This window comes from Leopardus geoffroyi, chromosome C1 (assembly GCF_018350155.1).
Source record: "Leopardus geoffroyi isolate Oge1 chromosome C1, O.geoffroyi_Oge1_pat1.0, whole genome shotgun sequence".
Taxonomy (NCBI): Eukaryota; Metazoa; Chordata; class Mammalia; order Carnivora; family Felidae; genus Leopardus; species Leopardus geoffroyi.
In genome coordinates this window covers 219,852,116-219,877,839 of record NC_059328.1, presented here as the reverse complement: position 1 = coordinate 219,877,839, position 25,724 = coordinate 219,852,116, and the positions used below count along the sequence as shown (strand labels likewise).

Below are 25,724 nucleotides of genomic sequence, written 5' to 3'. Positions count from 1 at the left end.
TGATCTGCGGTTCCAGGAGCCTCCCGAGGCTGATTCCTTCCCCTCCAAGGAGGCGGGAGGGGCCACCAGGGAGAGCGCGGGGGGCTTCTCCCCCACCCAGCCCACCCGCACCTCCAGCCCTGGCCGCTCGGCTGCCCTCCTCTCTGTCTGGCACCCTCGCCCACGAGCCTGCTTTCTGCCCTCGGACTTCTCGTTCGTTCGTTTGTTCGCTCGCCGATAGTTACTGTGTGCCTACCTACAAGCTGGCCTTTGTTCCAGAAACTAAAATAGACCAAGATCCCTGGCCTGGTGGACTTTACGTTCTGGCGGAAGAAGGGGGGAGGCTAATAAGCAAGAAAGTCAGTGAACCACAGGCTGTGTTACAAGGTAGGGGGTGGGCACGGTGGCGGCCTGGGGCTCCGGGGAAGGTGACGTCTGAGAAGAGAAAGTTCTTCCTTCCTCCTGGAAGGAAGGCCCCGGGTGGATCTCTGAGAGCAGCATTCGGGCTGGACGCTGGCTCTGCCTGGAGGAAGAAGCGGGAGCTGGAGACGGGGAAGAGTAGGACCACGAAGGGCCTGTGTGTTCCTTTCCTGGGGCTGCCGTAACAAATTACCACAAACCGGGTGGCCTAAAACAACAGAACTTTATTTTCTCACAGTGCCGGAGGCCAGAAGTTCAAACTCAAAGTGTCGGCAGGGCCGTGACCCCTCCAGAGGCTCCAGGAAAGAGCGCTGCGCTGTCTCTCTCCAGCTTCTGGGGCTGCGAGAAATCCTCGCGGACACGCGGCCCAGGCTCGGCCCCCTGCTCGCGGCCTCCATCCTGGTCTGTCCTCCGTTGCGTCTCCTCTTGTAAAGACTCGTCCCTGAGCTTAGGGCCCCCCCCCCAAGTTAATCCAGGATGATTAAGATTCTTAACCCACATCTGCAAAGCCCCCCTTTTCCAAATATGGTCACATTCACACACACCAGGGATTAGGACTTGCACACATCTTTCTGGGGGCCCAGGACACGGGATACGCAGTCTTCTGGAATGAATGGGATTGGAAATCTGTGTGTCCGGGTTGGTTGGAGGTGTTCCGGGGCAGCAAGGTGGGAATCCTCGATTCTCAGACGGGCTGTAGTCCAAAATGTTACAAGCCCACCCTAATCGGATCTTTGGATGAGCGTGGGTGCTGAGTCCTGTCTTGGCCTCCCCTACCTGCTGGACAGGTGCACTCAGGATACAAGGGGGGCCTGTGCCAGCCACCTCCCATCCTCAGACACCCCTGGAGGCTTCTGTGCAGTGAGATCACCCGTTCACACGCTCAACAGACAGCAGCAATGGCGGCCACGTGTGGGCACTTTGGTTATCAGAACGGGTGGAGAAGCCCCGTCCGGCAGGACAGGAGAGCCCATAGTCCAAAGGGGCGGTGATGGGGAGGGCTTGGGGCAATGAGGGGAGTGGGCTGAGCCTGCAGAAGGCTGGGTGGGGGCTCAGCACGGCCCCACACAGGGGTCCAGGGAATGGAGTTTGGCCTTGTGTGGGACACAGAGGTGAGAGTGGTGATGAGGGGTGAGGCTAGAGAGAGGAGCAGGGGCTGATCTCAGGGAGCAGGCCTGGCAGGGCTGGGGCGACCCTACTCTGGAGCCATGGATGGGCTCCAAGGGGGCGGCGGTGATGTGGTCAGGTTCGCTGCTTAAGAGTATGGTCGCCAGGAAGGACTGTGCAGCATGCATCTGAGGTTAAGGGCACCCGAGGTCCGTGGTCACATCAGGAGTTTCGAATCACAGTACGATGCAGCATGGCTGATGTCCAAAGCGCTTTCCCACTGTGGTCTGACCTTCCCTCTGAAGCCGTGCTGGGAAGTGAGGAGGGCTCCATGCTCTTCATGGGAAGTGGGGAAAGGAGAGGGGTCAGAGGAGTATTTTTTCATTTTCCTGCTCAGATACCTGGGTGTTCCGACCACGTGCAGAATGTCAAGAAGTTGGAAGTCCCATCCGTGTTTGTGGCCAAATGGCTGAATGGAAAGTGGGGTCAGGAGGCTCCCAGGAAAGGCCCAAGGCCTGGAGGTTGGCACAAAGGCCTGTCTTGGGCAAAGTGCAGATTTACTTCCTAACAGCTGAAGAAGCAAACTTGAAGGAGACAGAGGAGAAAAGTCCACGGGTGGCCAAGAAGCACTGAGCAAAGAGCTTCCTGTCGTCATCTTGCATGAAGCCAGGACAGAGAACGACCACTTGTTGTGTCCTTTTCCATCAAGTTCTTCAAGCAAGTGGATGAACCGTGTCTTTCCCGCTTCCTGCAGGGCAAGAATCAGTTGACAAAGTGGGAAAATTTCTCAGGGATCACCCAGTGCCAAGTGTGGAATAGGACCTATCACCTCACCTGTGGACGTGGGGACCATTAGGACAGGTAGCTAGGATCCTCAGCTGGCTCAGAACCCCAACTCACCAGCCCCAACACCTTGGGCACCTCACGCACCCTGAATCTTGGTTTCCCCCTCGGTAGGAGCGCCACCTTCTCAGTTTTGGAGACTAAACGAGACAACACATGTAACAGTCGTAGTGTGTTGTCTGGAAAGCACTGAACAAAGGCCATTATTATTATTACTACCATTACTATTTATATGCCAGTCACCGTGTCAAGGTTTAAGGCACACCAATGACCCGAACTTCCCCCCAAGAGTTTCGAAATTTAGTGAGGTGGACAGACATGAAATAAATGAGTACATTTATGCACAAGTCACTCTGGGCTTTCAGATGAGGAAATATTGAATTCCTTACCGTGAGGCCAAGAAAAGGCTCTGTTGCAGGCTATTGAAAGAATAATGAGGTGAGAACAGCACAATCATTTAGGCATGGCGCGTATATAAACGAGCCAACTATGACCCTGAATCCTCAAATTCACTACTCCCTGCTGGGGTCAAAGCTGCAAACAGAGGAAAATTCATAGACTTAAATACTTTATATATGAAATAAGGAGGATGATGATCTAATACAAAGAAATTGAACATTGGAATGAAAAGAAGACCAAATATGTCAAAAGTAAGGAAAGAAAAATAAAAGAATTTAAAAATCCCGAACAGGGAAAAAAAAAAACAGAATTGACAGATAAAATTCAAGAGCTGGTTCTTTCAAATAAAACCAACAAAACTGATAGAATTGTTGGCTAGACCTATTTTAAAAAAGAGAAAAAGGGGGTCACTTGGGTGCCTCAGTAGGTTAAGCAACTGACTCTTGATTTCAGCTCAGATCATGATCTCACAGTTCATGGCTTCGAGCCCTGAGCTTGGGACCTCTCTCTCCCTCTCTCTCTCTCTGCCCCTCCCCTGCTCTCTCACTCTCAAAAAAATTAATTAATTAGTTAATTAATGAACTTTTTTTAAAAAGAGTAAAAAATCCAAGATAAGAAAAATTAAGAATGAAGGAAACAGTGAATTCTTTTAAAAAGTGGAAAATGGTATGCTAAAAAAATTAAATCTTTATGAAATGGATGATTTTAAAGGAATATACAAATTAAAACATCAATTTCAGAAACAGCAAAATTCTAAGTAAACCAAAAGCATTAAGATCAGAAAACATCGTGAAAGTGTTATCTCCAAAATAGGTACCAAGTTCAAGTGGTTCAAGGGAGAATCATTTCAAATAGTAATTAGACATACATAATTCCTGTGTTATGCACGATGAAATGTTAGCAACAGACAAAACCTTCCCCAATATATTTTACAAGCCCATATAATGTTACTCCTCAAAATTGACAAGGATAGTGCAAGAAACAAGACTACGTCGCTAGTGACGGGAAGCCCAAGCATATGAAACCAAATATTTGCCAACCAACGTCTCAGTGCGTGAAACAAATATCACACCCTCAGCAGGAAAGGTGTGGTGCAGAAATGCAGAATGATTTTACAGTGGAAAACCTGCCTGCTTCCCTTTATTAAAAAGTCAAGGAAGAAAAAATGCAATAAGGAATCCGTTCACCATGGACAGAAAAAGCCACGAATAAAAATAAGAAGAAATGTGCGCAACCTTGGCGAATAGGACCTCAGTTCTTTATTGTGAGCTAAAAGAACGGGGGGTACCCTTGTCCTTGAGTGGGAAGACTCCATTTTGAACACATTAAAAGTTCCCCCCAAATTAACCAATAGAGTGTTTGCTATTTGAATTTAGGTCCCAGTGCATTTGGGGAGAAAGAGAAAAGGAGAAATTTGATAATCATGTGAAAGTTCATTCATCAATTTCCCCCCCCCCCGCCCCAGAAAGGGCTCACTGCACATCAAGAGCTGAGGGGTTTTGCTAAAGGAGCGTGGGGACTGGGACCACGGGTCTCTGGGGCAGGGAGAGGGCAGGCTATGGAAAGCGGTCAGGTGGTGCCTGGGAGCTCTGCGGGCGGTCGGTGGCCATGGTACCCGCCGTCTGGCCCTCCACCCAGATGAGCTGGTCTCTGCCCACACCTGCCCCTCCCTCCTGTCTGCACAGCCTCACCCCCACCCCCCAGGCTATGTATCTCCGCTTTCCCGCTTCGCTGACCCCCGTGTGAATGTGTGTGGTTAATCTACGGCCAAGGCTGTGGGTGGGGATCAGCAAAGCACCGTCAGAAAGGGGCTCATTGTCACCTGTTGGGATGAGCACTGGGCATTGTGTGGAAACCAATTTGACAATAAATTTCATATTAAAAAAAAATATATATATATTAGATTTTTAAAAAAAAAAATTAAAGAATCACCGTGTCTCCTCCATACCCTAGCATAAAAATATAAAACCTGTGAATAAGTTTAACAAAAAATGTACAACACTGTTGTGCTGAAAAGCACAAAATATTCAGAAGTTAAAGGAGCTCTACCTTTTGGAATATTATATTAGGTTCATAAACCCGCAGATTCAATAATATTGAGGTGGAGATTCTCCTCAAACTGATCTATGATTTAATGCAATCTCAGTAAAAATTCTAGCAGCTTTTTTTGAAATCACAGAGCTGATTTTATATTTTTAAAAAAATTTTTTTAATGTTTATTTATTTTTGAGACACAGAGAGATAGAGCATGAACGGGGGAGGGTCAGAGAGAGGGAGACACAGAATCTGAAACAGGCTTCGGGCTCTGAGCTGTCAGCACAGAGCCCGATGCGGGGCTCGAACCCACGGGCCGCGAGATTGTGACCTGAACTGAAGTCGGCCGCTTAACCGACTGGGCCACCCAGGTGCCCCTGATTTTATATTTCTATAAAAAGTACAAAGACCTTCAATAGCCAAAATAATCTTGAAAAAAAAAAGAGTGAAAAGAACAAACTTGGAGGACTGACACCACATGATTTCAGGGCTTTCTATAAAAACACAGAAATTAAAATGCAACATTGGCATAAGGTAACCATACGGATACAGAGAACAGAATAGAGAACCCAGAAAAGGCTCAAGCAGAAACGGTCGCAATTCTTAAGAGACACCAAGACAACTCATTGGAAGAAAGGGCGGCCTTTTGGCAACGGTGTTGCAAAATTGGATCTCTCCATCTAAAAAGGAGCCGTCCCCTTACCTCACACCATACACAAAGTTTCTAGCGTGACCAGCCAGGTTTTGTGTCTTTGAGTATTTCCATCTCTATTTCAGTGGGATGCCTGAGGAAGTCCCCCCGCAGGTTAACCCTGGGTTTCACCCCGTGCCCTCGACGGGGAGACTGACGATCAGTGAGGTCAATGAACTTGTCTAAAGGGGAGATACCCCGCTGGACATTCAGTGTCCAGCTTCCCGCCTCCAGGGTCAGCAGGCTTTCCGGTGGGTCATTTTGCTTTCTGGGACCCTTGCAGTTCAAAGATGACCTCATGGGGGGCCAAAGAGGGCCAAAGTCCGAGGGGAGTCAGTGAGAAGATCTGCTGACATGGTGTCTCAGGGACCAGCAGGCCACGAGGCCTGGAGTGCCAGAGGGGAGAGTGTCTGCTGTCCCAGGCAGGTGGGCACGGGGGGCGAAGAGGAGGCAAGGTGTGGGGAGGGGCCGATTCTGAAACTCGGCCGTGGAGACTGCTGGTGGGGCCTGCGGCCTGGGGCCCTTGCGTCAGACCCCGGACGATGCACCCTGATAACTCTAGTAAAGAGATCTTCAGAGCCCAGGCTGGGGACCAGCATCCTCACCCCCAGGGGACCCTCAGTGTCCCAGCACACGCCTGCAGACCCCAGCAAAGCCTGGACAGGCTGGAAGGGGACACCGTTCTCAGGGCTTTGCAGGGCTCCAGGGACCAGGTCATGGCAGACGTGGAAACCAAGTGTGTGTGCATGTTCCTGAGCTGTCATGCCTCTTGGAGGAGACATTTATCCACCCTAGAAGGAGAGGGGAGGGTAGACATGTTCCAAAAGAGCTGAGTGCCTTCTCCCTGGTGGGAATTTAGGGCTGATTTTCCATCTTGGTTGTTTTGTTTTTTTGTTTTTTTTTTTTTTAAAGGAAGGTACTTTTTTATTGTGTTCTTTGAACATCGCAGTCAGCTGGGGAAAAAAGAAACAAAGTTTGCACTAAAAGCAGGAATGTCTTTTATGACAGGAAGAGGACCCGAGAGAAGTGACTGCCAAGGATTTCTGCCACAGGGCGGAGCTGAGGACCAGAGACGAAGGAAAAGCCAGCGGCCGGGCCGGTGTGGAGGCTGGAGAGGTGCGGGGTGGGGGACACGGCTCCTGGTCCTGCATACGGAAACTCCAGTGGACGACTGGCCCACAGGCTGGCGTCCTCGGTCCGGTGCCCGAGGGGCAAAGATGCCCGGGTCGGCACAGATCGGCATGAAGAGTCCCTCTGCCAGAATGACGGCCAACATTCCCGAGAAGCCTTATGGTTTTCAAGGTGTTTTTAGTAGCCACATAGAGCTGGAGAGAAAGGGTGTCACGTGAAACCTTACCCGGGGTGTCAGTGGGGGGAAGGAGGGTAGGAGTGGGCCAGGTGGTGGGAGGGGTGGGGAGGTTTGTGGAGCAACCCAGGAAGTAGCCATTGAACAGCTGAGGCTGAGTAATTTGGAAGGTTCTCTGGGGGCAGTGCTGGCCTGCCTCAAGCCGGCAGAGCAACAGCTTCCAGGGATCATCCCTTCCTGGGTGCTTCTGTAGAGGGCAGCTGCTGGGCATGACCCGGGTGCTGGTTCCCAGGGACCCAGAGTTAAATCTGCAGACACCTGAGACCTGGGTGGTTTAGTCAGTTAAGCATCTGACTTCGGCTCAGGTCATGATCTCACAGTTCACGAGTTCAAGCCCTGTGTGAGGCTCTGTGCTGTCAGTGCAGAGCCCGCTTCAGATCCTCTGTCCCCCACTCTCTGCCCCTCTCCCCCCCTCAAAAATAAATAAACTTAAAAAAAAAAAAAACCCTGCAGACATTTGGTTGGCAGTGAAGGGCCCAGTCTGAGAACTATCATAATCACAGAGAAGGATCGATTTCCCACGTCAGTGCTGACAGAAGGTGATCGTCAGTCCATTGGGAGACAGTTTGGATTCATGAGCGTCACCAAACATAGGGGGTAAAGCTGGGACATCAACCACACCAGCAAAGAAGACCCTGGCAAGGCAGGTGTCTTAGTGGCACTGCTGTTCTGTTTGTCCGTTTCATGTGTGTGCGTGGATGTCAGGGTCCTGGGGTCGCTGTGATGAGTGACCGCAAGCCGCACGACTTACAACGAGAGAAACCCATTCTCTCGAAGTTCTGGAAGTCAGAAGCACAAAATCAAGGTGTTGCCAGGGCCACGCTCCCTCCAAAGGCTCTGGGGGAGCACACATTGGATGTAGGGCCCAACATATACTCAACGTGATCTCCCCTCAGGATTCTTACCTTAATCACAGCTGCAAAGATCCTATTTCGAGATAGAGGCGTAGTATTCTGGGTGAATAGGAATTTGGCGGCGCGGGGAGGGGGACGCTATTATTCAACCCATTGCAACAAGGTCCCTGAGTTTGCTGAGTATCTGTCTCGCCTGTCTTTGTACCAAGACAGAGAAAGTGGTATATACCCAACCCTTCCTCTGGGCCGTGTTCATGAGGGCTGGATGGTAAGATTCTTGGGCCATGTTCATCATCAGTAACCAGTAACAATAAACTGCTGGTTTAAGGGGGGCTGGCGAGGCTTTCTCCAGGGTTTTGCGGGGCTGAGGTCAGAACCCTATCCCAGGGCCCAGGAAGCAGTGGATGGCAGGGTCAGGGAGGGAGGGCTGGGAAGGGCCCGCCTGGTGGTGGCACCAGAGAGCAAGTCGGGAGCGGGGATTCCCTGCACTTGCCCCCGGAAAGGAGCTCGGGAGTTGGCAACCTGCACCCAGGCGTGGGGTGCACGCAGGGGTGGGGTGGAGGGTGGGGGGGTCAATCCCTGCCAACCTGTAGCCCTCACATTAACATAAAAAATACGCAAGGGGCCTTTGGTCCCTGAGAGACAAGCTCTGTGAGCTGCCCAAGCCCGTGAGACCTGCAGGCGGGATGCTGGTGGGATCTGTCCCCATCCTGGGGTGTCACGTCACACAGCACCATCGAGAACTGAATGTGCTTGTGGCAACAGCTGTCTAGGGAAGGTGGGCGGTGGTTTTTATCGCCCCAGTACTCCGATGAGAGCGCTGAGGCTGTGGGCCCCAGCGCAGCCCAGTCGGGAGCGGTGGGGCCAGATTACGTGGGATCTGCCTCCTCTCGCTTCTGAGTTCTCTGATTCTCCATCTGGAGCTGTTTCCACGCTGGTGCAACGTGCCCCCTGCCTCATGGACGCGGGGCGAGGGATGGTGGCTTGCGTGGGGAGCCCGCCTGCTTTGCCCCCGAGGCGCCGTGTTCTCTTAACCACTAAAGCTCCCAGCGGGACAGGCCAGTCCCCACATACCTGTGCCCACCTAGCTTCTAACGCTCCAGGACTCTGCCGTCCCCACTGCTGTGGGCAGGCCCCCGTCCGTAATGGTGTCTCCTCCCACCACCCCTGGCCCACAGGGGACAGCCGCCACTGAGCCTCCGGGATGCTGGGCCCTCCCCGGCACGTGCACGTGGCTGTGGTAAATGCCTCGTGGTCGTGGCCTTCTTGCTTCTTCCAGACTCTCGATGCCCTTTCTCTGTCCACCACAACCTTCCTCACCTTCCCCCTCTCGTGTGGACCAAGATTTCTCCAAGCTTCCAGAGGGCACATCCGTGGTCACTCCTGAGGGAACACACGCCCCCTTCGCAGACCTCCCCTCCCCACCCCCATCTGGGCCCGCAGGGCCCTGCCGCTCCTGTGGGAACGTGGGGCGAGGTTCAGACCTCCGCCGGGTGACACCGCAACTTGGCCGCATTTATGGCACTGGTGGCAGGAGGGAGGAGGTGGGTTCTGGGACGCACGTTGTCCCCCAAGGAGAAGTCTGTGCGTCCCCCTCAGGCAGGGAGACAGCTTTGGTTGTCCAAGAGGAGGGCGGGGCCGCTTGTGCAGGCCCAGGGGCTCAGGGGAACCCAGCCGCCACGTTTTCTAGGGCGTCCACTTGGCTGTCCCCATGCACGTCTGAGTCCCAGTGCTTTGCTCCAATCGGGGCCCCGACCTCGGCTGACAGGAGGGATGGCCTAGGTCTAGGCCGGTTGGACCGGGCGCGTGACAGGTCCCGGGAAGGACTCAGTCACAGTGGGAGCCTTGGCACAGGGAGAGCGGTGAGGGTCTGAAAAGTTTCGACTCTGCCCACTGACATAGTCTCATGAATTCTAAACTAAAACAACCTCCAGAGCGGAATGAGTGACATTTGAGGGAAACGAAATGGACAGGAACAGAGGACCCGGGATGGCCACGTGCGAGGACACACCGACACCGGCAGGCAGAAGGGCCGCAGCCCTCGTCACTTTCTCTGGTCACAAAGCAGCAAGATGCGCGTTAGTGACAAAAATGTGAACTCGGCGCCCGGCCGCTTGGTGACAGAAGACACGTCCCCTGGCAACAAGTGGATGGAGGAGGAAATGGCGACTACCACAAAACACGTCTGGAGTCAGGAAACGGGGAAGAAATTGCAGAGAGGTAGAGGGACCATGGCTACGGCAGCACCAGGGAGCATTTTCAGGATTTGAAATGCCTCCTTTACCGAAACGGGAAGTTGAGCAATTGGGTCCCCGATGTCCGATGTCAAGAAGGCCTGAGGAAATTGGAAGGAAAAATAATAAAAGTGGAACTAGGTGGCATTGGCAGGTCACATGAACAGCAGAAATAAATGCATTTAAATATGAAAAGAGCCGGGGCCCCTGTGGCTCAGTGGGTGGGGCATCCGACTTGGGCTCAGGCCATGATCTCGCGGTTCGTAAGAAAAAAAAAAATCTACTTTTGTTTAAAACAAAAATCGTATAGGGGCGCCTGGGGGGCTCTGTCGGTTAAGCGTCCGACTTCCACTCAGGTCACTATCTCGCGGTTTGTGAGGTCGAGCCCCGCGTCGGGCTCTGGGCTGACGGCTCAGAGCCTGCAGCCTGCTTCGGATTCTGTGTCTCTCCCTCTCTCTGCCCCTCCCCTGCTCATGCTCTGTCTCTCTCTGTCTCAAAAATAAATAAACTTTAAAAAAATTTTTTTAAATATGAAAAGAGTTGAAGCCAAGAGCACATCCAAACAAAATAAGTTAGAGGCACGTTTGGAATTCATCCAAAGCATCTCTCAGCCTCGGCACTCCTGACATTTGGAACTGGATCATTATTTGTGGTGGGAGCTGTCCTCTGTGTTATGGGGGTGTGGCCACGTTCCTGCTAACACCCATCCCCAGACGTGATCACCAAAACTGTCCCCAGGTATCACCAGATGTGCCTGGGGAGACATGGCCCCTGGCCGAGGGCCACTGCTCTAGAAAACACAGATCAGAAGCCCACAGACCCTTGCATCTGATGGGTTCCTGATTGATCCTAGCCTCTCAAGGAACACATCATTTCTATGGTAGGTAATTTGCTTCTGAAAATTCTTTGCGCATCTCACGTAATAAGAGAAACTGAATGAGTTTAAGGTACAACATTTTTATGTGGGGACATAGAGACAGCAAAGGCCAGCTGGTAAAATGTGCTTCATTTCCAAGCAGGAAAGGACGCAAAGCTTTGGAATAAGCAAGCTGGGAAGAGTGGTTTCTTGTTAATGAGTAAAGACAATAGAAGTTCTGCTAACACAACGTCTTCTAATTGATCACCTTTGGAGGGAAACACCATAAAAATGTCACCCAAACGAGGCCAGAAGTGAGTGCCCTTGGGCCCCAACAGAACCACATTACTGTGAGTAGCACCAAGTTCCTGCACTCGCCCTGCTCTGCAGGGGGACCCGTGACTCTTTCCGGAAAGACCCTGTCTGGTCCAGGTGCCCGTGGCGTCTGTCTACCACGGTTGTTATCTTCTGCTCTGGCTCCTTCGTTGGAGGGACCTCCTTCCCCATAGCTGGGAGGGCTTCCCAGTCCATGCTGATGCACCGAGCAGAGCTTTGCCTCCTGTGTCCAAGGAGCTCTAAATCCTGCCACCTCCAGGAAGCCATCCCCAGAGCCCGGCTGTGCTGGGCAGAAGTGGAGATAAAGAGCTCCCTGCCTAAGCTAGAGCGGCTACAAGCTCTCGGGACAGGGGTTTCCAGTCCATATAAGTCCATCAGAAGGGACCTCAGCAGGTGGCAGGCAGGGGAGGCCCCCTGACCTTTTCTGCACTCTGCCCCGTCTGTGTGGCCCTGTCACAGCACTGCCAACAGGCAGACACCAGCACCACCGGCTGTTCTGCACCCTCTGCAGCCAACGTCAAGGCGTCAGCCTCCCTTTAAAGGAAAGTCGTTTGTTCGTTTGTTGTAACCATCCTCATAATTAGTTTAACTGCACAAGCAGCAGTTCAGCTCTTACTGGGAGCATCAGATAGGTAGGGACCGTGACTTTGGTCTATGTCCCGTTCTGGTGTGATCGTTAGTACCGTCACTCTTAAGAGTGTCTTGCTTTGTTCGATCCTCTGTGCCCACCCTTACCATTCGTGTGGACACACACGTATGTCACCGGCTGCCGAAACCCTTTCAACACATCTAGCAAACTTGGTCCTTTTAAACACCAAATCATGCAGACGGTTTAGGGACGTTTGGGGTAGAAAGCCAAAGGTCGCGTGGAGTCAATCTTTCTAAAGGGAGCACCTTTACGAGGCACGACCTTGATGACCCCGGATCCTCAACCTTCCTCTGCCCCATCCCAGCCCCTGCAGCTCACCCGGGTCATTGCAAGAATGTCTTCTCCTCCAATATACTGCCTGCGTCCAACTCCTCCATCCACCACACCTGCCAGAGTAATTTGCAAAGCAGATTATATCAAGCATCTCCCTGTGTAAAGCCGCAGCATCTTCCCTGGCTGGCTCGGCAGGTCCCGCGCTGTTCCACCCCCCACCCCCGCAGGTGCCTCATGGTTCCACACCCCCCACGGTGGGTCTTATGTGGCTCCACGCCCCCAGCAAGCCTTAGGTGGCTCCACCCGAGCCATTCCCACGTGGCTCCACCTCGCAGGAGGTCCCGCATGGCTCCACCCCCCACCCCTAGCAGGTCCTCTGTGGCCCCACCCCCAGCAGGTCCCGCGTGGCTCCACCCCCAGCAAGTCCTCTGTGGCTCCACCCCCAGCAGGTCCCCCGTGGCTCCACCCCAAGCAAGTCCTCTGTGGCTCCACCCCTAGCAGGTCCTCTGTGGCTCCACCCCCAGCAGGTCCCCCGTGGCTCCACCCCCAGCAAGTCCTCTGTGGCTCCACCCCCAGCAGGTCCTCTGTGGCTCCACCCCCAGCAGGTCCTCTGTGGCTCCACCCCCAGGAGGTCCCGCGTGGCTCCACCCCCCACCCCTAGCAGATCCTCTGTGGCTCCACCCCCAGCAGGTCCCGCGTGGCTCCACCCCCAGCAAGTCCTCTGTGGCTCCACCCCCAGCAGGTCCTCTGTGGCTCCACCCCCAGGAGGTCCCTCGTGGCTCCATCCCCCCAGCAAGTCGTCTGTGGCTCCACTCCCAGCAGGTCCTCTGTGGCTCCACCTCGCAGGAGGTCCCGCATGGCTCCACCCCCCACCCCTAGCAGGTCCTCTGTGGCCCCACCCCCAGCAGGTCCCGCGTGGCTCCACCCCCAGCAAGTCCTCTGTGGCTCCACCCCCAGCAGGTCCTCTGTGGCTCCACCCCCAGGAGGTCCCTCGTGGCTCCACCCCCCCAGCAGGTCCCGCGTGGCTCCACCCCCCACCCCTAGCAGATCCTCTGTGGCTCCACCCCCAGCAGGTCCCGCGTGGCTCCACCCCCAGCAAGTCCTCTGTGGTTCTACCCCCAGCAGGTCCTCTGTGGCCCCACCCCCAGGAGGTCCCTCGTGGCTCCACCCCCCCAGCAGGTCCCGCGTGGCTCCACCCCCCACCCCTAGCAGATCCTCTGTGGCTCCACCCCCAGCAGGTCCTCTGTGGCTCCACCCCCAGCAGGTCCTCTGTGGCCCCACCCCCAGGAGGTCCCTCGTGGCTCCACCCCCCCAGCAGGTCCCGCGTGGCTCCACCCCCCACCCCTAGCAGATCCTCTGTGGCTCCACCCCCAGCAGGTCCCGCGTGGCTCCACCCCCAGCAAGTCCTCTGTGGCTCCACCCCCAGCAGGTCCTCTGTGGCTCCACCCCCAGGAGGTCCCTCGTGGCTCCATCCCCCCAGCAAGTCGTCTGTGGCTCCACTCCCAGCAGGTCCTCTGTGGCTCCACCCCCAGGAGGTCCCGCGTGGCTCCACCCCCAGCAAGTCCTCTGTGGCTCCACCCCCAGCAGGTCCTCTGTGGCTCCACCCCCAGGAGGTCCCGCGTGGCTCCACCTGCCCCCAGCACAGATGCCAGCTGGCCCTGAAGACACGGGCTCCCGGGATGGGCGACCCTTGCCGGGGAGGGCTTCAGGAGGGGCTCTGTGCCCAGAGGCAGGAGTGGACGGGGCCTCGTGGAGACCCACCAAGCTCAGGCAGGCTTCCTGGGTGGAGGCGGCAAAGCACCGCTAGTCTTGGAAGGTGCGGGGAGTGGCCAGGCAAGAAAGTGCCCGAGGGGGGACCGACGGAGCACAGCCAGGTGAAAGCAGGGTGCGTTGGGCACGCGTATGGGAGGGGCCGGCTGGGGCTGGAGGCTGGGACTGGGGCTGGGGTCAGATGTCCCCACTCTCTGGTCCCATGCCACCAAGTCCGGTTTCCCATAAAGCCACAGATTGCCTTCCGAGAACGTTGCGGACTAGGGTAGAGCGGCCCGCCCAGGTAGGCAGGGCCCTCCCAGCCTGAGACACAGGTCGGCTTCCAGGCGGGGTCTGAGGGCTACCGAGGAGCATTGTGGGGCAGCAGCCAGAGTGGCCCGTCCTGAGGGGCACCTGGCGCCGCCTGTGTCCTGAAGAAATGGGGCTCATTCGGACGCGAAGCCACCACAGGAGGAAAACCAGCGTTCGCCACGCCAAGGGGGTCGGCCACGGCCACTCGCAGTTTGCTTGGTTCTGAGTTGGCAGCCGAGACAGGTAGGCAGGCAGTCAGTTCTGAATCCATAATCCCGTCCTGGTTGTTGGAGGCCGATGGTTACAGACGATGTGTGGCTTTCTGGGCTGTTACCAAGAGATGCTGGTCTGACTTTCTGCGGGCTGGCTCCCCGGCTGCTTTGGGCAGGGCGTGGTCCAGGCTGCTCTTTGTGCTTATGGTCTGACCATTGCCCGTTTGTATTTCAGTCTTTCAAGTGAAATTGGGGGGGGGCGGTATTTTGGACATGATGACCTTCACACCAGAGACACCGGTACAGAGCACCCTGTGTTTCCGCACCTGCTAGGCTGGGGTTGGCTCGGGGCCAACAGGGGGCAGGTCTAGCTCAGCGGCGGGCAGAAACCCTGTCTTGGATGCAGCACGGCCACGTCTCAGGGCGGCACGGGTGCACGGGACCGTGCCAAGAGAGGCATGCGCCCGGGTCCCCCCGGGCCCAGGTTCCGTGAGAATCGCTTTATTGAGACAGATGGTATGCAGTGGATTGAGAAACTGCCACGGTCGGGGAAACAGCGAGAAAACCTTCCAGAAGAAAACACTGAAGAGGCAAGTGCCAGATCGAGGGAGGAAGGCAAGTCTGGAGCATGTGGGAAATTGCAAACTAATTTAAAACAATGTGAGAGGTGGGGAGGCTTGCGCGGTCCCAGCGCCAGTGCCGGGGGATCTGGCCGGATGGTGGTTCTGACTGCGTTTCAAGTGTAAGATATACTTTGATTAATTTCTCTAGACTTCACCAGAGTTACACCAGCAAGTCCCAGAACACTAATTAAGGCGAAGAGGCGGACAGTGACTCACGCTGGAAAGAGCCCAACTGACGAAACCCTCCCAGCCCTCGGAAAGCATCCACGGTCCTCATGCGATGGGAATTGCCTTGATCAAGACAGCTCTGGCACGAGGTCAGCACGATAATGGAGACAGAGCTCTGATTAATGGGCGTGTGTGTGTGAGTGCGTGCACGCATGCGTGCGCACACACACACGTGCGCAGGCTCTGGGTGTGTGTTCCTGGGAAACGCTGGCAGGGCCATCTGGCCGGCGCTTCCTCGCGGGGTCACCCCGCAGGAGACTGATGGGGTGGCCGGGCGCTCTGGGGCTTGGATTCCCGGGAAAACAGTGGAAGCCCGTGCCGAGGGAGATGCGGGGCTCCCCGGGGCATCACCTCCTCCAGCTGGACGCCACCACCCAAGGCCCCCGCTGGCTGACCAGACTCTCGCTTCAAGGCTCGAGTGGTGGAAGACAGATCGGCTTTCACCCCCCGGAGCACGGTGGGGAAAGCGGACGAGAAAGCATCTGTATCCTGGCACCAGAAATGGGTGTGTAAGAAAACAGAAGGGCACCCAAGCAGGTATTTTCTCTCCAGGGGCTTCAGGCTCTGCCGTGACCGGCCACTGTGGCTGCGGGGCTGAGGGCCACCCGGCGGGGCCACCAAGAGCCCACGGGCTGGGGGTCACCCACGTTCATTGTTCTCAGTGCAGAGCGGGAGGAGACACGTGGCGAGATGCCGTGAAGGGCGCCTCGCGTGCGGACGGCCCAGCGGAGCTCCGCACGGGCAGTCCGTGGGTGTGCACAGGAACCCACGGCCCTCCGTGTGGATCTTAATACCCGATGCATTATGCCTGCGCGAGGCGATTTATCTTCACCCTGGGTCCACGTGCAACGGTTTGAGGGCAGATAAAAACCAGCTCGCTATCCCGAGGTAACTTCTTCTCCAAACCTGTGAAGGCCCGAAAATGGTGGGTGCGTCTTTCACAGCTGCAGGGTGTGTGCGTGTTAAAAACGGAGGCAGGAAAGCCTGCGGGTCAAGAACAAGAACTCTGAATCTCTCTTCTGCCTGTCCTGCAACTTCGGGCTGGTCGCAAGCTGCGTGGGTGGCCTCAGTTCCTCTGCCAGAGGACGGCGAGTGAGAGCACCTGGGCCAGGGGCCACGGGAGCCGCCGCAGGAAGCGGATGAGAGAAGGCACGGCCCAGAGCACTGAGCCATCACTCTGGGATGTAGTCAGGCTGGCGGGACGCAGCAGGGCGGACGGCTGGGGGCGGCAAAGTGTCACAGCGCACGGGGCGCGAGGAAGCCCCAGGGGCGCGTGGCCCGGATTCAGGAACGTTTTCCAGTTTGTAACCAGAGCACCGACACAGGAATAAAAAACGCTAGCACAGCTCCTGGGGCGCCTGGGTGGCTCGGTCCATTAAGCGCCTGACCCTTGATTTCAGCTCAGGTCATGATCTCGTGGGATTGAGCCCCGTGTCGGGCCCCTCGCTGAGCGTGGAGCCTGCTTGGGATTCTCTCTCTCCCTCTGTCCCTCCCCCCTGCTCATGTTCTCTCTCTCTCTTAAAATAAATAAACCTTTAAAAGGTATTTTAAAAACCACTAGTACGGTTACAAAGACATCTTAAATTCTCAACCTGTGGAGAGGCTGTGAGAGTTGATTTCATGTGTCAACTTGAAAGGACGCACGGGGACCTGCCAAAAGCAGGATTTCTGGTTGGGTCTGGTTGCGTATCCTGAGGAGATCGGCTCTGGAATCAGCAGACTGAGTAAATGGCCCTCACCAATGCGGGCGGATACCATCCCATCCCTTTAGGGCCCAAATGAAACCAAAAGGCAGAGGACCGGTGAGTTCCTCTGTTTGAGCCGGGACCGCTGTCCCCTCCCGCTCTCAGACGCTGAGGCTTCTGGGTCTCTGGCCTCGATTTGCGTGGAGTGACACCCCCAGCTTTCCCGGGTCTCCAGGTTGCGGACGCGGACCGTGGGACTTCTCACCTTCACAATCACGTAAGCCAGTTCCTGTAACTATGTCTCCGGACGTGTCCCATCGGTTCTGTTTCTCTGGAGAACCCTCATGCAGAAATACTACGGTAAATAAAGGAGTTCGCCTTAAAAGGGGAAGGCGGCTGGATGGGAGCGGTCTGAGAAATGTGGACACCCGTCGAATGACGGGCACAGGACCAAGACGGAGAACTCAGAGGAAGCACTCCTAAGGCGCCACCTGCGGATCCTGGGTCGCGACGGGGACGTTAGAGTGCAAGGTGTTAGAGTGCACCCGTGCCTCCGTGCTCCCCCAGGCCTCACTGGGTACCCCTGCGCGCGTGCGCTTTGAATTCAGCCGATTTGATCTTGTTGGTGCAAAACTCTACAACCTGGCGTGAGCGTGACAGAGGGGCACGCACTGGTTGTGCAGGCAGAGCAAATGCACGCTCGGCCCGCCGCCCACGGTCAGCTCTCCCGGGAGAGGTCGAGCCCCTCCCTTGCATTGGGAGCGCCCGCCGGCACACCCGGCCGGGTCACACGTGCGTGCGAGCCCACGGAGTCACCCCTCACGAGCGGATCCTAGATGCCAAGGGCCGTGCCAGGGCCTGGAGGGCCGGCGGGGAGCAAGGTGACAATGGCCGGGCCCTTGCGGAGCTTAAGCCGCACTCGGGAGACAGACCAATCAGGCAGAAGAGCGCACTCAAGCTCCACCCCTCGTCCCTTGTGCCCCACGAAGGAATGTTTCTAGTAAAGAAACATTGCTGTGACGTCACCAGCGCCGACCCTGACGTCACCAAGCACAGATGCCTAAACTGCTCCCGACGTGGCGGAAAAACAACCGAAAAACGTTGGAGGTTTTTAAACTCGTGATGTCTTCCACGTCTCGCACAGAAAGGGGGTCACCCAGACTATGACAGTGACCAGCGGAGGGCCGTCCCCAGGGTGCAGCCGTGGCACACACAGGGCACGCCCGCTTGCCCCCGTCAGCCTCTCTGCAGCCTGCTGAGGGCTCTCGGCCGCCCCACCCCTCCCGAGCCCCCACGGGGGCTGCGGAAACACATCCTTCTGGCTCTACCCGCCCCCCCCCCCCTGCCCCGGCCAGTGAGATCAGGCTCCACGCGCCCCGACCCCCAAGGGGACCCCGCTCGCTCGGCCCAGCTCCTCGTTCCGACGAGGCCACCCGGGCCACGGCCGCGGCAGCTCAGAGGTTGGCTGCGTTGGGTCCGGCATCCACCCCCCTCCGGCCGGCCGGGGAGGGGGACGGGGTGGCTGTGCGGAGACCAGGCTGTTTACTCGGAAGAGCCGTGGGCAGGAAGATACTATCGACACGGAAGACATAAAACTGAAGGCAGGGAGATTTTCCTTTTGTTTCTCGTGAATCCTTACAAGTCCCCGAATGGACAGTGGGAGGGGCTGGGTCCTCAGGGTCAGCAGGACCATCCGACAGACAGCATGCGCAGCTTTTTCCAAAGTGATTGGCTTTGCGGTCTTTCTCTCTCTCTCTCTTTCTCTCTTTCTTTCTTTCTCTTTCTTTTTCTTTCTTTCTTTTTCTTTCTTTCCCTTTCTTTCTCTTTCTTTTTCTCTTTCTTTCTCTCTTCCTTCCTTTCTTTTTCTTTCTTTCTTTTTTTTCTTTCTCTCTTTTTCTTTCTTCCTTCCTTTCTTTTTCTTTCTTTCTCTTTCTTTTTCTTTCTTTCTCCCTTCCTTCCTTTCTTTTTGTCTTTCTTTTCCTTTCTTTCTTTCTTTCTCTTTCTTTCTTTCTTTCTTTCTTCCTTCTTTCCTTTCTTTCTTTCCCTTTTTTCTTCCTTCCTTCCTTCCTTTCTTCTTTTCTTTCTTTCTTTCTTTATCTTCCTTCCTTCCTTCTTTTCTTTTCTTTCTTTCTTTCTTTCTTTCTTTCTTTATCTTCCTTCCTTCCTTCTTTCCTTTCTTTCTTTCTTTCTTTCTTTCTCTTTCTTTCTTTTTCTTTCTTTCTCTTTCTCTTTCTTCCTTCCTTCCCTCCTTCCTTCCCTTCTTTCTTTTTTTCTTTCTTCCTTCCTTCCTTCTTTCCTTTCTTTCTCTTTCTTTCTTTCTTTCCTTCTTTCTTTCTTTCTAATCTGTGAATTGTTGGGTCAATACCAACATCACAAAGAGGCAGCTTTTGTTAATCTTGGCATCAAAATGATGTGCTTTCAAAATATGAACCAAACCAAAGAAGTAACAAGTTAGAGAAGTAAGCCTGAAGAAGCAGCATACTGTTTTGTGGGGAGTCTGCAAAAGAAAACAAACCACAACCATAATCGGGGGGAAAAGCAGTCTGCTGCGGGCTGAGTAAATGTCTCGCCCCACACTGTGGGAAGCTTGGAGGCTTTCGTCCGAGCTGAGCACGGGAAGATGTGGGTTTTGAGACGGATGCATCAGCCAAGGTTCTGGCCCAGCCGCGCTCTCCTCATCTGGGATGCGGTTCCCACCCTCCCAACAGAGGGCTGCCGTGGGGTAGTGTTGCCCGCCCACAGATCAAGAGAAGTGTGGGAACAGCCTTCGAGGACCTTGACCCCGAAGAATGTTTGAGTGTGTCCATCAGAAACGGAAGACCTGCCCACCTGTCAGTGGACGACCCCGAGCCAAGTGACCTAAGCTGGGGCACTTGAATCCAGGAGCACGGAGATTGCACTTAGCTTGTGACACCCATCTGACGTTTCTTCCCATCTCTGGGGATTGAAAAGGGGGCACATCAACACAGCCCCAGGAATGACGGCCGACGTCTGACTTGCTCCTGTGTCATCACATGTACGTTTCTCAAGAGCCCTGCATGTGTTTTTCTTCTTTGGTTCCTTCCTCGCAGAGGGGGAAACAGAGGGAAAACGGGTCATTTGTTGTGGTTCTTTCTCGTGCTGGGTTGTGTCAAGTCAGAAAACTGTCTCTCTGTTCTTCTTCCAGCAGTGGAACAGGAACACAGGGAGGCCTTTTCAGCCCCGGTGGCTGTGAAGGTGGCCCTCGTGGTCACCTGGATCCCTAGAATGTTACGCCTGGCGGTTTCCGTTTTCCTCAATGTCATTGTAAAGGTTACTGTTTGAACGTGGGTTGTCATGATGTCAACATATCAGAAAAGGTTTCCCTCTCCTCTCATAAAGTTCTGCACGCGTGACAACTGTTAGCAAACAATGATCTAATTCCTGTTTTGGTGGAAGTTTTGAGCGCATTATCTCTTAGGGCTTTTTACATCATGAATGGGCAGGCAATCCAGTTTAAATGGATGTAAACGACTAGGACAGTGTACTTTGGGGAGGGTTCGGGAACCTTCAGGAGAAGTTTGGTCCAGCAGCTCTGTGATGCAGAGGGACAGAGCTCCCTCAGGCCCCCGGCTCCCCCTGCAGGGCAGGTGGAACCACAGGCTGACCACGCCCTGCTCTGAAGGAAGGGAGTCGTCCCCAGCTGGATCCCTGAGGCTCACTGAGCCACCTCTGTGTCTTTCTTGACCCTGTGCTATTTTCTTCAAGTGTCCTGGGGCCCCCAGGTGACGGGCTCTGGTAGGGCCACGCATCAGAAGGCACCTGTCTGGAAAGCCACTTGCTGAAGGGCTCCCTGGGAAGACCCCAGGGTGGATGGCTCTGAAGAGGCATGCGCCCCGCAAGCCATTCCCCTCTGGGCCCGGAGAATTCCCAGAGAATCCCGAGCAGGGACACCTCCAGGCCAGCTGCTGTTTCCAACCCCATGGGCCCGCTGACCCCATCCTCAAGTCACCAGGTCTCCACCCTGGCCAGCTCAGCCACCCACAGCCCCCCGTGCGCAAGCCCACCGCTCTCATCGGTCTTTCTACGGCGCCCTCCGAGCTCTTCAGGCCCAGACGATGGAAGACAGAGAACTGTCCACTCTCCTCTCGGCGGAGCTCTGTGCCTTCCCCTCCCCTTACCGGTCTGTCCTCCTCCCGTGCCTCTCCTGTCCACTCTTGTGCACCACACAGCACAGCCGGGGGCTCCCAGTCCCCCCGCCACTGGCCACACGCGGACTTCCCTGCGGCCCCCACCCACCCCTCCTGGGGTCAGGCCGCCTGCCCTCTGCCCTCCACATCCCAGTGGCAGGTGGGCTCTCCGGGGGTCAGAAAGCCCCCACTCCTCTTCGGCCACGCACCCTGCCCTGCGGCACGGTGGCCACTCCTCCGTGTCTGTCTTGTGCTGCCACTGCCTCGGCGGCTTCTTTGGAGCACAGCCCCAGGTTGCTTGCTTGTGTAGACATTCATCTGAGCTGCGGGCTTTGTGCCCCTGGAGCCTCAGCCCTGCCTGCTCCCAGCAGTGAAACCACCCTTGGGGAGGCTTGTGGGCTGTTCCCCTGAATATGGGGATGCCAGGAAGGTGGGGGGGGGGGGGAGGAGGGGAGGGCAGTGGAGGCAGCTGAGAGGCATGGGAAGAGGTGGGGTCTCTGCTGGCCTTTCCTGTCTTCATCACTTTGAGGACCGAGGACGCTTGGCTTAGCTAAGCACGTTCACTGTTTTAAAACAGAAACCAGTTTGGGAGTTGGGGTGTGCCCAGAGAAAACATCGCCCCTGGATCTCCGCGCTGCATGGGTGGGTAGTCTCGTGAAGGGGGGCCGTGAGGCTGGTGGCCCTGGTGTAGCCCCAAAACCTGCCACAGGGAGCCCTCGGCATGTGTCATCCACCGTCCCTTGACCCCAGGCCACCGCAGGCTGTGTGGTGCGCCCGGACAAGCAGGCGGGTCTCCCCTTCTGCGCACAGCCTGTGCGGACGGCCCTACTGTGCGACGACCCTATTAGGAGTCAAGCCACAATGACACTATGAGAGAACGCAAATACGCAGATTACCTTCCTGTCATGAAACCCCGGGAGAAAGGCCTGACGGGGGTTTCATCCCACTTTACAGCAGAAGGAATCCAGACCACAAACCCAGCTTCTGACGGGACCCTGCCCCGGCTCGTTCCAGGAACACGATGTGACACAAACCACAGACGACAGTTGCACCAAGAGGGCAGAAAGAAACCGCTGGTAAAAACAGAACGGAAACCAAGCCACGTCTCTTCAAGGCCCAAACTGCTGGGAGCTTGGGACGCGGCGGGAGAACGTTTCTGATGCTCGAAGGGAAGGTCGTAGGGGGGTGAGGCCGGCTGGGTCCTTCAGGGACGAGGGTCCTGCCTCCTCTGTGGCCTCTCTGACCGCCCCGCCGAGTGTGCATCCGGCCCCGAGTGGGAGGGCTAAGATGTTCTGGGTCCCAGACAGGCCACGCCCCTGGCCCTGGCCGGCGGTGCCCTCCCCGCTGGGGAGCCCGGGATATCTGGAGGGGTTCCCTGCCGTTGCCCCAGTGCCCGTCACTGGCCTGGTTCACCTTGCAGGGCTTCCCCGCCGCCCACGTGGGAGGCACGCCGATGCCAGGGAACAGCCCCAAGCCCCTGGCCAAAGCACGCGGAGTCCTGCCCGCGCCAAGCAAGTGAGGAGCGTGGCCTGGCGTAGAGTTTGCCTCTGTCGTGCAAGGTCCAAGTGCCCACAGCCCAGCGAGGAGCGGCGATCTGGTCCCTGTCCACCGCGGTGGATGCTGTCCTCAAGGCCACGTCAGTACCTCTCTGGGTTGACCCTCCTGAGCGCCGAGGCCAGGCCATGGCTGGTGGAGGGGCCGGGAGGTGGGTTTGGAACGACCGGTGGGGCGGACCCACCCCCGTCTTCAGGAACACCTGCTGACGCTTTTCGTTCTCACACTGAGGGGCCGCCCAGCCAGGCCCTCAGAGGGTTTCCCAGCCCAGGCCCGTCTGGCACACCACCCTGAGCCTCTTCTCTGCGAGTGGTGTCTGAGACCTCTCAGGACTGAGCCCCAAGTGGGCAGCTGCACCCGACATCCAGTCCAGAGAGAAGTTCAGGTGGCTGGCGCTTCCTCCTCCCCCGAGCATTCCTGAGGCTTCGGCGGGGAAAGTTCGTGCACAAGGAAGGGGGAGGATTAGCGTCCAAGAGCTCACGGGTCACAGGGGACACCACACAGGCAGGCAGGTGGGGACCGCAGCCTCCTTCCTCCTCCTCTGACGTGGGGCCTCGGGACTCCGGCAGGCTGCTCTCCGAGTGCCTTTCGATTTTGGAGAGGGACCCAATCTGCCGCATTCCAACTAGAAACATCGCGAGTGTAAAAATACCTGAAGGCAGTGTGGGGTCTGATGCTACTGGACCCGCAGCTAAAGCTGGCCGGCGGAGTCTCTGCGGCCCCTGCAACCACAAACCTTGATTCTGAAGCCCGAGATGAGTAGATTTAATTGACCCGAAGGGGCCAAGAAACCAGTCAGAAAGGCCAGCGGTCCTCCACCGCGGCTCTGAACATACAGCGGTCAAGGCTCAGATGGCTCACGCCATCTGCCACCCCCAGAAAGGAACTCTGAGCCGCGGTGACCTTTCCAGAAGACTTGAGAAGCAGGAGCCCTAGCGGGCGGGGGTAGGACTGTGCCTTTTGCCCCCAGTGGCGCATCGTTAAGTAGAAGCCCGGCTTGTGGAGGGTTTGTGCATACGCCCGGCTTGTGTTTGCTCTGAGCCGGGCGGCTCGCTTCTACAGGAGCGGGGCGCAGTCAGGTGGCGGCTCACCCGGCTGGGCGCGGCATCCCAGGTAGAGCGGACACCCAGACAGAGGCCCTGTCCTTTGGGCCGTAAATCGGCAATTAGCCGAGAGCCCCGTACTCCTTCCATCCGGTCTCTGTGGAGGGTGGCGGTCTGCAGGCAGAGGGCTCCCAGGAGGGGCCTGCCCCTTCCTTCTCACAGGCGGAGGGGGGAGGGGCAAGAGGAGGGGCCGCGCGTGCCACCGTCCCTTGTGTCCCCGGGTAATTGTGTCCCCAGGGTCGGCACCACCGGGGAGAGCGAGAAACCGCCTCCCCATCATCCGTTCTCATCACCGACGTCATTGTGCCGTCCTGTCCCCGTCTGCACCTTCCCTCCGCTCCTGTGGGGAAGCCGGCCACGGGCAGTGACTGGTAGAACCCGAGAGTTCTGCCCCCCCTGCGTTTTTAAGCTTGGGAAGTAAGGCCAGCCCCCCTGGCTTCTGGCGTTTCTGGTCTCACTTCACTTTCCCATTTTATTCTCAACAAAGCAAACACGCGGGCAGCCCTTCGTCTAGGGCTGCCCTAACACACGGGGCGGCTTAAACGGTGGAGATGCGCCCTGTCTCTCTGTTCTGGGGCAGGGAGGTCCCAGACCAAGGTGTGTGGGGGGTCGTTTGTTCTCAGGCCACGAGGGAGAACCTGTTCCAGGCCCCTGTCCTTGGTTTATTGATGGCCATCGTCTCCCTAACTTCCTCTTCTTACAAGGACACCTGTCATATGGGATTGAGCTCACCCTAATGACCTTTTACTTGATTACCTCTGCAAAGACCCCAGCTCCAAGTAGAGAGTCACCTTCTGAAATCCTGGGGCCAGGACTCCAACGTATGATTGTAGGGGACATAATTCAACCCGTGACAAACCGGAATGGCTTTTACAGGGCACCCCGTCCACCTCTGCGGTTTATAGAAGGAGAAACTGAGGCAGAGAGAGAGAAAGTGACCACCACCAACAGCTCTCTTTCCGGATGATCGCTGGGTGCCAGGAAGCACGTTGGGTGTCGTTCACGTGTGGCCCCACCCAAGCCCGCCCTGGAAGCAGGTGTGTTGGCTCCCGGACGCAGATTATCTGGGGCACCGGCATCTGGAAGAGTGGGGAGCAGAAATGCATCTATGTCTCCTATCGTGAGTTCTCGTTTCTATTGTTATGGGAATCTTTGTCTCTTTGTTCCTTTTTAAAAAACGTTTATGTCCTCGTTTTGAAAGAATGGGAAAGAAGAGAGCAAGCATGGATGGGCAGAGAGAGAGACAGACAGACAGAGAGTGGCGAGCCCAAGCAGGCTCTGAGACGTCAGCAGAGAATCTGGCACAGGGTTTGAACTCACGAACCACGAGATCACGACTTGAGCCAAGATCGAGAGTCAGACGCTTAACCGACTGAGCCACCCAGGCGCCCCTCTTTGTTCCTGAACATCACTTATCACTTGCTTGTCTCCTCATTTGGTAAAGTCTTCTGTGGGGTGACAGCTCCCTGAGGCCTTCCCCGGGTCCCAGCCTGGCTTGTGTTTTTCACGTGCACCCCCAGAGTCGCAAGATGTCTGTCACGGCCCCCGCGCATGCCCCTGGCCTAGCACCTGCCCGCTGTCTCCGGGACTTACCTGTGATGTGAGAGTCATGTCTTAATAAAGAAACCACCTCATGCCAAAATAATCCAGGTGGCCAGTAGAGTTCCAGGAAGCTCGTGGCAGGGAGCTGTCTCCCCAACGCGTGGCAAGAATCTTGACGCTTCCCTGTCCACGGCCGCTTTCGGTATCCTTGGCAATGACTGCCACTGCTGCCCCGAACTCGGTGCCCCTTCCTCAGCCCTCCATCCCAGGCCGTGTCTCCCCACTGCCCCATCCCTGACGCTCTGCCACGAAGTGTAGGCACTGACAACACCCAGGACTTTCACTCCAGACATTTCTACGTCCCAGACAAGGAAATAGAGGCTCCGTTGCTCTACTCGGCTTGGGTGGGTCACCGAGTCAGGACGGCCTGAGGTTCTCAGGACTCCCGAGTCGGGCCCTCCCACCACCCTCAGGCTGGGAAGGAGGGGATCGGGCAGGGTTTCTGATTCTCCTGGGCCACAGTCCAA

General features: G+C 56.2%; 1 protein-coding gene across 1 annotated transcript in view; it reads right to left on the bottom strand.

Moving 5' to 3' along the window:
- Positions 1 to 603: 603 nt before the first annotated feature.
- The window catches only part of TWIST2 (twist family bHLH transcription factor 2), a 78,483-nt gene continuing 53,362 nt past the window's right edge, over positions 604 to 25,724 (bottom strand). Inside the window, exon 2 of the mRNA XM_045482338.1 lies at positions 604 to 2,254. The gene's annotated coding sequence lies outside the window, so the exon portion shown is untranslated. The remainder of the gene's footprint in view (positions 2,255 to 25,724) is intronic.